Source organism: Xyrauchen texanus, chromosome 43 (genome assembly GCF_025860055.1).
Source record: "Xyrauchen texanus isolate HMW12.3.18 chromosome 43, RBS_HiC_50CHRs, whole genome shotgun sequence".
In the NCBI taxonomy this organism is placed as follows: Eukaryota; Metazoa; Chordata; class Actinopteri; order Cypriniformes; family Catostomidae; genus Xyrauchen; species Xyrauchen texanus.
In genome coordinates this window covers 31,587,723-31,596,264 of record NC_068318.1, presented here as the reverse complement: position 1 = coordinate 31,596,264, position 8,542 = coordinate 31,587,723, and positions in this window count along the sequence as shown.

The window sequence follows — 8,542 nt, the reverse complement described above, 5'->3', positions numbered from 1 at the left end:
TTATATATATAGATATGTTTAGGTGTTGGGTTAGTGATATAAAATATCTATAAATCAGTAAAAATATACAAATATATTTATTTAGCATAAATAGTAAATTATTTATACAAATATATTTATAATGGATTTGTGTATTCAGATATATTGGCAATGGATTTGTAAATATTTTATGATTCTAAAGCTGTAAATATGTAAAATAATTACGTTTTAGATGCTTTCAAAATGTCCATATTGTACGGATGATTGTGATGCTCAAATGAAGGAAAGATCTGTTGGAGATGGAGAGAGACAGTCTGTCTGTCTCCTGTTCATCGAGCTGTTGACCACATTGATTTTCCTCCTCTGATTTGACACTTAAAGCAGAGAGTGCTCTGGTTTTGTCGCTTACTCTTGATAACTTTCATTCTAACAAATCCTCTTCAGGATGCTCGAGTGATTATGGGTAATTACGTGTTGAGAATGGACACTCAAGCAGAGGCGAGTGTTTGGAGTCTGACAGTCAAAATGCATCACAGACAACAGAGATTACACTAATACAGGTGATGTTCTCAACGCTGTACATATCCTTATTGTTTTGTAAAGTGGTAGGCCTAATCATAAAATTTTTCCTATATAAAATTATTATTTTGTAGACTAAATGCAGGTAACAAAATGATGCATCGCATTCTTAATTTGAATGATCTATCGATTCAGAAATCCTAATATTGATCTTTTACTCTATGCGGCAACCCTCTACAAAGTGAGTAAATCTGTTGTGCATGCGACCAAATTTTGTGCTATTCAAGTAAAATTGTCTGTGATTGCCCACTGGCTGGTAAATGTTGAGTTCCCTATCTATCACTTACTCGATGTTGTGTCGATGTAGTGACACTAGGGGTCACCCTTGGGAGCCCCAAACACCTCTGGTGTTTGAGAAAAGGCCAATGGGAATTGGTGAGTGGAATTTGCATGCCACTCCCCCAGACATATGGGTATAAAAGGAGCTGGCTTGCAACCACTCATTCAGGTTTTTTCTTTGGAGCGGAGCGGTTCTGTTCAGCGAGCTGAATTTCTCTGCTGTTCCATTCACCTCTGAAGTCAGTGAAGCTGCTGGATTTACAGGGCATTACAGCAGTTTCTCGCCCTCTTGCACCAGCGTTGTGGAGAGAACGCCCTGGCACTTCAGCAGCTAGAATAATATATTCTTTCCACAAAGAAAGAGTATATTTCCTACTAAAAGAGTGGCACTAACAGATTATCTTTTTCAAGATGCCTTTCCATCTGTGTATAAAACTCGCTGTCTCACGTGTTTGGGTGCTGCCCACACTGAGACATCTTTCGTGGATGTCCTCCTTGCGAGAACATGACCATGGCAACATTGCAGTCATGGCTTACTTTCGTCAGAGGGAAAGCCAACCCAGCTCCCTGGTTCAGTCGTTCTACCTATGGGTATGAGGCTGTGGTAGCTAGCAATGGGGGCAATTTGGGGACCTCAATGGGAGCTTCTCTGCCGGGAAACCCCCACGGACCTCCCATTCCCCATCACATTCCTGTGCCCTGGTCGAGTTCTGAGATGAGATCGCCGGCTCGCCTCAGGGCGGGTTCACAATCTCATTCGGAACTCACGAAGATGATGAGCTCTTAATCACAGCATCGGAGATCAGGCTCGTTCAGTCTGACGCCAAGGACTCGGCCCAGTCACAGGCTGACGAGAGCTGGTGGCCATGCTTGCCCGGGCGGCTGCGAGCGTCAGGCTGGAGAGGAACCCTCCACTCCCCCCTGAAACCTTGTGACTCGACGATTGGTTCCTGGGCCCAGAGTACCACTCACGGCCACACCCGCCCAGGTTCCTTTCTTCCCAGAGGTGCATGATGAGCTCATGAGGTCGTGTCGGGCACCTTTTACTGCTCGGACACGATTTGTGGGCTCCTTCCCTCTAATAACCCTCGATGGCGGGGCTGCCAGGGTGTACTCGCCGATTCCCCAATTGGATCAGGCAGTTGCAGAGCACCTATTCTCGCAGAGCACCACCACCTGGCGGAACCGTCCAAGACTCATATCCAGGGGCTGTAGGCCTACGTCATCACTGCCGGCTAAGGCCTATGGTGCTGCTGGACAGGCCGCCTCCGCTCTGCACTCCGTTGCTCTCCTGCAAGTGCACAAAGCTAAGGCTTTGAAAGCTAAAGCTAAGGAGTTGAAAGAACTGCATGAGGGTAGTCCTGACCAGGACCTTGTTGAGACGAGATGTTGAGATGTTGACAAGGTTCGATTCCTTAACGACATGATTTCCCAGGTTGGCCTATTCAGCAACACCGTCGAGGACTTTGCCCAACAGTTCTCGACGGTTAAGAAGCAGACGGAGGCCATCCAACACATCCTGCCCGGTGCGGCTCAAGATCCCACACCCAGTCTGCTTGTCACAAATGGTGTCCCCCTGCATCCCCAACCCGTTGCGGTGGCTGATCAGGACCGCCCGACTCGGCTACATGATTCAGTTTGCCAGGCACCTGCCCAGGTTCAGCAGCGTCCGCTTCACCTTGGTGAGGGGTGAGAAGGCCGCTGCCTTATGCACGGAGATCATGTCCCTTCTACGGAAGGAAGATTGGTTTGCGGCGGTAGACCTGAAGGACTCGTTTTACCCCGACACAGGCCCTTCCAGCGGTTTGCTCACTCACAGGATTTGTTGTGTACGAACAGGGTCAAGCCATCCCCGTTTCAGAGCATCACTTTTCTTGGCATTGAGTTAAACTCAGTCTCGATGATGGTGCGCCTCACGAGCGACCGTGCGCAGTCAGTGCTGAACTGTCTAAAGGTGTTCAGGCAGAGAATGGTGGTCCCACTGAAACTATTTCAGAGGCTACTGGGGAATGTGGCATCCTCCACGGCGGTCACGCATATGAGACCGCTTCAGCCTCGAGATGTGCATGGCACCATGGGGCACATCTTGTGCTCGTCACGTCGGTCTGCCGCCATCTGTTCAGCCCTTGGATGGACCTGCCATTTCTACAGGCAGGGGTTCCTCTAGAGCAGGTATCCAGGTGCATCGTGGTTATGATGGACGTCTCCAAGCATGGCTGGGGCACAGTGTGCAAAGGACGCTCCGCTGCCGGCCCCTGGACTGGCCCGTGACTGAGTTGGCACATCAACTGCCTCGAGTTGCTGGCAGTGTTACTCGCCCTGTGGAGGCTTTGGCCGTTGATCCAGGGCAAGCACGTGTTGGTCCGGATGGACAACAAGGCGACTGTCGCGTACATAAACCACCAAGGTCTCCTTCTCTGGAGTCAGCAGCGGCTCAAGTCATTGCGAGCCACTCACATCCCAGGCTACCTCGGACGGCCTCAGAGGGGCAGCTGTCCCCCTCCACCTTGAAGGTGTATGTAGCCGCTATATCAGCACACCACAATGCAGTAGACGGTAAGTATTTATGGAAGCAGGTCTTGATCATCAGGTTCCTTAGAGGCGCAAAGAGTTTGAATCCTCCCAGTTCGTTTCTCATCCCCTTGTGGGACCTCTCCGTGGTCCTTCGGAGCCCTCTGCTTGAGCCCCTGGAGTCAGCTGAGCTAAATGCACTCTCTTTGAAGACTGCCCTCCTGACTGTGCTCACTTCCATCAAGAGGGCATGAGACATGCAGGTGTTCTCTGTCCGCAAAACGAGCATGGAGTTTTGACCAGGTTACTCTCACGTGGTCCTGAGACCCCAACCGTGCTATGTGCCCAAGGTACAAATTAAGATGTGAAAGATGTGATGTTTTATTTTATTTATGTATTATTAATTGTATGACCAAAATGCAATACAAACACAATTTCGATAAGAACAGACTTTTGGCAGCATTATTTTGTGAACACAAGGGAATTTATTAGGCTTTATTATTATGATTATTATAATCTTTACATTTATAATTGTCTTTAGATCTTAATTTTGTACTGGAAATCTCCTAAAACAACCAGGCCAACTGCTTCATGCAGCACAATGAGCTAGCAGCTAACAGCTAGCACTCATGTTATTGTTTATGGTCAGTAATATTTGTGTCGTGTTTAAGATTATGTCACGGCAGTAGAGGCGGCGCAACAATGACGATCAGCCTATAATCCCGCCCACATTGAGGCGGCACTAAACTGCAATGGAGATGCAAGCTCAGAAAAGTCAAGCGAGCAGAATCGAACCGTAACGTGCCGTGGAAAAGTGCCTTAAGACTTGCAGCCATAGAAAATGTCCAACGTCGTTAAAAGTTGAAGCGCTTCAGTAAACTCTGCTGTTATATCATGAGAGCTTTGAGAACATCGATCTGTTTAAAATCTTTTATTGAGAATTCTGTGTACTTAGTAACCTGTACACCACCAAAAAGGCTTCAACATTGTACACTAGTCACCCCTCCTAATGCCAGATTTATAACAACAAACTTTCATAGTGGTGTAATTGTCTTTACTCTTTAACAGAACAGTTGGTTGTACATTATTAACTTTTCATTCTCTTTAAATAGTAATTTTTCCATGAAAAATGTCCTCCGCTGAGCAAATGCATAATTGGATTTCAGGCCAATCTGAATGGGAAAAAAATTTCTCTCTGAAACATGAATAATTTCATTATCAGCCGAGGCATAAAGTCATTATAGTTTGTGCCTGCAAATCTCAGCACATCATTTGAAAGCATGTATACTTCTAATTTGAAATGTGATTTTCTTTATGTCGACCTCGGTCCTTTGTATGCCGATAATGATTTAATCATTAACATTACTACTTCTACATCATGTAATGCATAATGGGAATGTGACAAGAGGCCAACTTTAATTAGGAGGTTAACTACTGGATCTGTCAGTCTGTCTATACAGTGTTCCTTCTTGAGCAGAACCGAAGTGAGGATCTTTACAAGCAGATTTCAGCTCAGTTTGTCCATATAATGCGTGTAAATGGGTGCCATCGGGCTGCTGGCTGTTTGACGGTACAAAAGGCATATTTAGGCAGCATAAAAGTTATCCACACGACTCCAGTGGATCAATGAATGTCTTCTGAAACAAATCGATAGGTTTGTGTAAAAAATAAATCGCTAATTAGCTTTAAAAAATCACTTCCTGCCAGCAGTCGACACATCAGTGATGTAAGCGCAATGGCACGTTCACGCGAGGAGTTGGAAGCCCGTTGGATGAATGAACGTCACATGGGAGTTCGTTGATTAATTGATCGACTAGAGTCGTGTGGATGACTTTTATGCTGCCTAAATATGCCTTTTGGACCGTCAAACAGCCAGCAGCCCGATGGCACCCATTTACACGCATTATATGGACAAACTGATCTGAAACCTGCTCATAAAAATCTTAATTTCTGTCCTACTGAAGAAGGAAAGTCATGCACATCTGGGATGGTTTAAAGGTGAGTCAATCATGAGAGAATTTTTTTTTTATTTTTGGGTGAACTTTATTTTTATATAAAGATAATCGAATAGAAAGTAATCTCATGCAGAATAAAATGATTTACATTTTTGGCAATCTTTACTGTATGATTAGGACACGGATGTGAGGGCACGGGCACGGGCATACGCATGTGAGCATTTGAATGTAGCCCGATGAAATCAAACAGCACATGACAACCGAAGTGAGCCGGAGCTTGATGCCGTATTCTTTTAGCATCGGTCGCTATTAAAATATGAGCAGAGATTTCGTGGCACCCTGCAGTTTGGGAACCACTGCACATGACTAACGATTCAAATGCCCGCCCACACCAGACGTTTAGTTCTACCACACGTTTGGTAGACACGACTTGGGAACAGCTAGTCAACTAGAAGATTTTGAAAACATGTAGCTTTGCAAATCCCTTAAATGTGACATCGTAGTCACATCTTGCCACATTCACTGTCGGGATTCAATTTGATTGATGAATGGCATTTGAGAAATTGCTCTGAGACTAATGTTGCATGCACGTGTCTGTGCACGGCGCAAGTATTTCTGCATGGCCTCCCGTGGCAGTGCTTTTTAATTAGCTTTGGACTCATATTAGACAAGCAACACAGCAATGGTGAATTTGTGCTCATGAAGTCTGTTCATTTGGTTTGCTGACCGAAGCTCTATGTTTTCATTGAACGATAATGTTGCTTTGCTGTCTTCAGGGTTGCTTGTGGGACGCTACTTAATTGCAAATTTGCAGTCTGAAGGAATTTAACGGGCCAAGCGACAAATGACTATTGAATACACTCAACAGCCGTGTCAACTGTTTTTCCATCTGTACCAGGAATAATGATGTAGGATTTGTTTTGCGAAAGCAATTAAATGATGAGCATGCATCATTCAGCACAGATTTACCTCGATATGGAAAATGTCGAATGTCATTGGCACACGGGTCAGCTTTTCTCAGATTCGTGCTCTAGATTTTTTCCTTTAATACTTTGAAAACTTTCCATTTCTGCCTTAAAGAACAATTAGCCCAATTTCACACTTCAGTATGTGATGATGCCCGTCTCATGCCAGGGCCTTTATGATCTTGTTTCCAATCATCTTGTCTGTTAATTATGTCCAATTTCATGGACAGAACTGAACTGGTAATCAGAAGGTTGCTGGTTCGATCCCCATGGCCACCACCATTGTGTCCTTGAGTAAGTCACTTAACTCCAGGTTGCTCCGGGGGGATTGTCCCTGTAATAAGTGCTCTGTAAGTCACTTTGGATAAAAGCGTTTGCCAAATGCATAAATGTAAATATAAATGTAACAGCAATTATGAGTGAGTAAAAAAATTATTAAACATGTTTTAGCCATTTTTTTTATCAGTGCCATCAGTGTAATAATTAATAAAACTGAAATAATACATATTTTTTAAACGTTGTTTTATTAAAGATTACTAATTAAAATGTGTACATTTTCAAATATTTATTTTTATTATTATTATTATTATTTGTGTATCAGTTCCGCTCTTGGTAGATGAGACTGAATGTTTCAAATGAATGCTGTGATTAACATATTTTAAAGATTAATTCTGTGTTTTCAAAAGGGTGTTTAATCAGTCAGTGTTGCTGTTCGGTCTGATCCATCAATCGCTCTACAGACAGAAATCATGATGTCTTCTGGCACCGTTCTTAAGCCTTTCTGACATCTATCTGAAGAAAAAGAGTCTGAGTGATTGAATGTGATGAGATGTTTCCATATCTTGAGTTCTGAGTGATCTTTCAGCTTTACCTGTTCCCCACGAGGGCCCTGGGAGCCTTGCCGCTACTAGGCGATTTTCGTCTTCCTCATCCCGGGCACATGTCGGGTGTTGTGGCAGAACCATCGCGGATGAGAGCAAGAGAGACTGCGACCGCGTCCTCCGAGGAGAGTAAGTATTTCCGTTGATGCGTGACGTGTCATTCTACTATAAGAAGGGAGAGCGGGCATTGAGTGAGCTATACGTGTGATTTATTGTTTGTGTATTTGGCAGGGGGTAGCAGAAAATCGTGAACTGGAGGAAAGTTGCGGGTAGATAAGTGAAAAGCTGACAGGAGATCTATTTCCTTTCTAAACACTAAAGGGTTGCAGGTAAACAGAGTGTCAATCATTGTGATTAGTTCACACAGGAAAGCTTTGCTCTTCTCCTTGTTGCGCTCTTTGGGGAAACTTGCAGCAATATCTTCCAGTGTCTGTGTGCCAGATTTTAAAAACGGCAAATAAACGTGCTCATACTGCAGCTAAATATGGTTGTCGTTAAAAAAATAGGTGGAAAAAGACTAATAGCCTACAAATTAAGAACTGAAGGCAATTGTACATTGCGTTTTGGTAATAGAGTTAATGCTGCTTAAAGAAAATAAAATAGAATTACAGTTTAGGTTCAAGGTGAACGTGTCTTATATTATATTATTTCATGAATTAAAGGGACAGTTCACCCAAAAGTTAAAAAATCTCTCATTATTTACTCACCCTCGTGATATTCCAGGTGTATGTAACTTTCTTTCATCAGCAGAACACATTTGAAGAAAAATAGAGAGATATTGCAGCTTAGACGGTCCTTATAATGCAAGTGGATGGTGATCAGACATTTGAAGCTACTAAAATCACAGACAGTCGGCATAAAAGTCATCCAAACGACTCCAGCGCTTAAATGAATGTCTTCTAAAGCGACATAATCGCTTTTGGTGTGAAAATATATTAACATTGAAGTATTTTTTAACTATTATCCAACGCTTCCGGTAAGCTTCACAAGAGGATCGAGATCACATGGTCTCTAGTGTGACATATTTGCGTTGACATGTTTCATGACATGTTTAATTTTTGGGTGAACTGTCCCTTTCATCACTATCATCTTTGTTTATTTAATACAAATATATATTGTGGAGCAGAGATGGCCCGGTACCCAATCTGCCTGATGAGGCGCGTGAGGGATAAAGGCAGCCGGTGACGACGGTTCAAGAGAGAGAGAGGAGAGAGAGAAGCTCACTCACCGGTTCTCTGATGTACCGTCGCGTGGTCCTCGAACACTCCTCCACACTCAGGTGGACGACAGCCGCTCCAACCCCGGGTGAACCGGAGTCAAACCTTCGACCCCCAGCGGGCAGAATGCCCCTCCGCTTTTCTGGCAGCAAATGGGGACACTCCTCCGCCCCTGG